This window comes from Leuresthes tenuis, unplaced genomic scaffold (assembly GCF_036924035.1).
Source record: "Leuresthes tenuis unplaced genomic scaffold, fLeuTen1.0.hap1 SCAF_21, whole genome shotgun sequence".
Taxonomy (NCBI): Eukaryota; Metazoa; Chordata; class Actinopteri; order Atheriniformes; family Atherinopsidae; genus Leuresthes; species Leuresthes tenuis.
The window spans coordinates 14,656,333-14,659,802 of record NW_027325375.1 but is presented as its reverse complement, the minus strand read 5'-3'; the positions used below and the strand labels follow the sequence as shown (position 1 = coordinate 14,659,802).

The 3,470-nt window shown below is 46.2% G+C and overlaps 2 non-coding genes and 1 pseudogene across 2 annotated transcripts; all 3 read right to left on the bottom strand.

Moving 5' to 3' along the window:
• Positions 1 to 1,971: 1,971 nt before the first annotated feature.
• Positions 1,972 to 2,151, bottom strand: LOC140280542 (U2 spliceosomal RNA; annotated as a pseudogene).
• Positions 2,152 to 2,426: 275 nt separating this feature from the next.
• LOC140280759 (U5 spliceosomal RNA) lies at positions 2,427 to 2,541 on the bottom strand. The gene has a single exon (XR_011909687.1). It is a non-coding gene; the product is annotated as a U5 spliceosomal RNA (small nuclear RNA).
• Positions 2,542 to 2,952: 411 nt separating this feature from the next.
• On the bottom strand, positions 2,953 to 3,143 carry LOC140280665 (U2 spliceosomal RNA). The gene has a single exon (XR_011909601.1). It is a non-coding gene; the product is annotated as a U2 spliceosomal RNA (small nuclear RNA).
• Between the last annotated feature and the right edge of the window lie 327 nt (positions 3,144 to 3,470).

Sequence of the window (3,470 nt, the reverse complement as noted above, 5' to 3'; positions counted from 1 at the left end):
GGCATTCGCACCTTTTATTACCCACTTTTTACAAACTATGGTCGTACATTCAAACCTTCTTGTAGCCGAAAACCTCCACTCCCTCTTTTAATCATACTTTGTCGGGCATTCGCACCTTTTCTTACCCGCTTTTTACAAACTATGCTCGGACATTCAAACCTTCTTGTAGCCAAACACATCCACTCCTGCTTTTGTTGATGTATGGTTGGGCATTCGAACCTACTTGTTGCCCGCTTTTCATTAATTATGGGTGGACATTCACACCTTGTCGCAGCCAAACACCTCCGCTCCCTGTTTTGATCATGTATGGTTGGACATTCGCACCTTTTCTCACCCGCTTTTTGCAAACTATGGTCGGCCATTCACAGCTTCCTCTCCACCATACTTGTATGGTGGGATATTCACACCCACTTGCATCCGAAGACCTCCGCCCCCACTTTTGTTGATATTTAGTCGGTCATTCACACCTTACCCGTTTTCTTGCCGCCAAACACCTCTGATCTCGCTTTTGATGATGTAAGATTGGGCATTCAGACCTTGCTTTTCCTGCTTTTCACCAACTATATATATAACATTCACACCTTCTTGCAGCCGACCACTTCCGCTCCACCTTTTAGGTATCTATCACACCTTTTTTTTCACCGCATTTTATAGATTATGGTTGGAAATTCTCAACCACTCATCCGAAGACCTCTCCTCCCGCTTTTGTTAATATATTTGAACTTTAGTCAGACATTCACACCTACTTGCAGCCGAACACCACCTCTCTAGCTTTTGATGATGTATGGTCCGGCATTCTTACCGTTTCTAACACATTTTTCAGCAATTGTGGTAGGACATTCACACCTTCTTGCAGCTGAACACCTCTCCCACTTATGATCATGTGCGGATTGATTTTCGAAAATTTTCTTTCATGTTTTCTAGCAATTAAAAATGGACATTTAGACCTTCTTGCAGCTGAACACCTCCGCTCCCGCTTTTGATCATACATTGTCAGGCATTCAAACCTTGTCTTACCCGCTTTTTACAAAATTTAGTCGAACATTCACACCTTTTTGCAGCCGAACACAGTTTTTTGCAGCCGAATTTGGGCATTCGAACCTTTTCATACCCACTTTTTACCAACTATGGTCGGACATTCACACCGTCTTACAGCGGAACACCTCCGCTCCCTCTTTTGATGGTGTATGTTCAGGCATTCGAACCTTTTCTTACCCGCTTTTTACAAACTATGCTCGGACATTCAAACCTTCTTGTAGCCGAACACATCCACTCCTGCTTTTGATGATGTATGGTTGGGCATTCGAACCTACTTGTTGCCCGCTTTTCATTAATTATGGGTGGACATTCACACCTTGTCGCAGCCAAACACCTCCGCTCCCTGTTTTGATCATGTATGGTTGGACATTCGCACCTTTTCTCACCCGCTTTTTGCAAACTATGGTCGGCCATTCACAGCTTCCTCTCCACCATACTTGTATTGTGGGATATTCACACCCACTTGCATCCGAAGACCTCCGCCCCCACTTTTGTTGATATTTAGCCGATCATTCGCACCTTACCCGCTTTTGGCAAACTATGGCCTTCTTGCAGCCAAAAACCTCTGATCTCGCTTTTGATGATGTAAGGTTGGGCATTCAGACCTTGCTTCACCTGCTTTTCACCAAATATAGTCGGACATTCACACCTTCTTGCAGCCGAACACTTCCGCTCCACCTTTTAGTTTTCTATGGGGCATTCACACCTTTTTTTACACCGCATTTTATAAAAACACCACAGGAACACCGTATTGAGGCTTTGTTCTGCACGCTCATTCGGTGTCGCGTTTCTTTCAAGCAATTCTCCTGGTTAGCCCGCACTCGGCTCGCTCCCAGAGCCGTGTTAAAGTCTGCTTCGCATTCACTCTCTTTTCTCAGCAGATTAAAAGAAACTTCCATCCTGCACCGCTGTTTGCTTTTTCACAAGAGCAGAGGAGAGCGCACCGTTCCCAGCGGCACCGGGTCGATGCTTGGAGTGAACGGAGTAAGCTCCTTTTTCAACTCCTATTGATAAAAATCCATTTAATATGTAGTCCTCGCATAGACATATCACATATTAAACTGATAAGTACAGATACTACACTTGATCCTAGCCAAAAGGCCGAGAAGCGATATCTGTCCACTGGTTCACGTCCGAGGGCCCTTCCTGGCACAATGCGCACTTGTAGCGGTGTTCGTTTTATGGCCATAGTGTCACTTTGCACCTCCGCCCACCCGCTGCACTGAGCACTCTTCAACCCTTTTAAATGGTATAACTTTACACTACCGCACGCTCCAGCGAGCACCATTCAAGCAACATCGGCACAGTCGCAACAAGTAAGGCGACTCTACTCAGAGAAGTCACTCTGCACAGTAACAAGATTTCTTTTGCACAGACAGAAAGGGCTTCACCCGCAAAGGTAAAGCCTGCCAAAAAATAGAAACAATTCATTAGTGCTGCTCTCCACGGAAGTCTTTAGTAAAAGGCGAAGGACTTGTACATTATGAAGAGAAACCAGTGTACGATTATCCATCACTGCGGGAGCAGGGCATCAGGCTAGTTGGCATAGCCACCTTCCCCATGGTGAGCTTTGCTTGGTTGAGATGCTTGCTCCCCCCCCTTGTTCCTCGGCTGACCAAGTAGGAACAATCGGGCCCTATTTGATGGCTGCCTTGTCTTTTACTCTGTGCAAAAGACAAGGCAGCCACAAACAACACAGGAACACCGTATTGAGGCTTTGTTCTGACTGCTCATTCGGTGTCGCGTTTCTTTCAAGCAATTCTCCCGGTTAGCCCGCACTCGGCTCGCTCCCAGAGCCGTGTTAAAGTCTGCTTCACATTCACTCTCTTTTCTCAGCAGATTAAAAGAAAGTTTCATCTTAGGCTCCCTGAAACTTCCATCCTGCACCGCTGTTTGCTTTTTCACAAGAGCAGAGGAGAGCGCACCGTTCCCAGCTGCACTGCAGTACCGGGTCGATGCTTGGAGTGAACGGAGCAAGCTCCTCTTTCAACTCCTATTGATAAAAATCCATTTAATATGTAGTCCTCGCATAGAGGACATATCAGACATTAAACTGATAAGAACAGATGTTACACTTGATCTTAGCCAAAAGGCCGAGAAGCGATAACTGTCCACTGGTTCACGTCCGAGGGCCCTTCCTGGCACAATGCGCACTTGTAGCGGTGTTCTTTTTATGGCCATAGTGTCACTTTGCACCTCCGCCCACCCGCTGCACTGAGCACTCTTCAGCCCTTTTAAATGGTATAACTTTACACTACCACACGCTCCAGTGAGCACCATTCAAGCAACAACTTTGCACTCCAGCTTCGAACATCGGCACAGTCGCAACAAGTAAGGCGACTCTACTCAGAGATGTCACTCTGCACAGTAACAAGATTTCTTTTGCACAGACAGAAAGGGCTTCATCCGCAAAGGTAAAGCCTGCCAAAAAT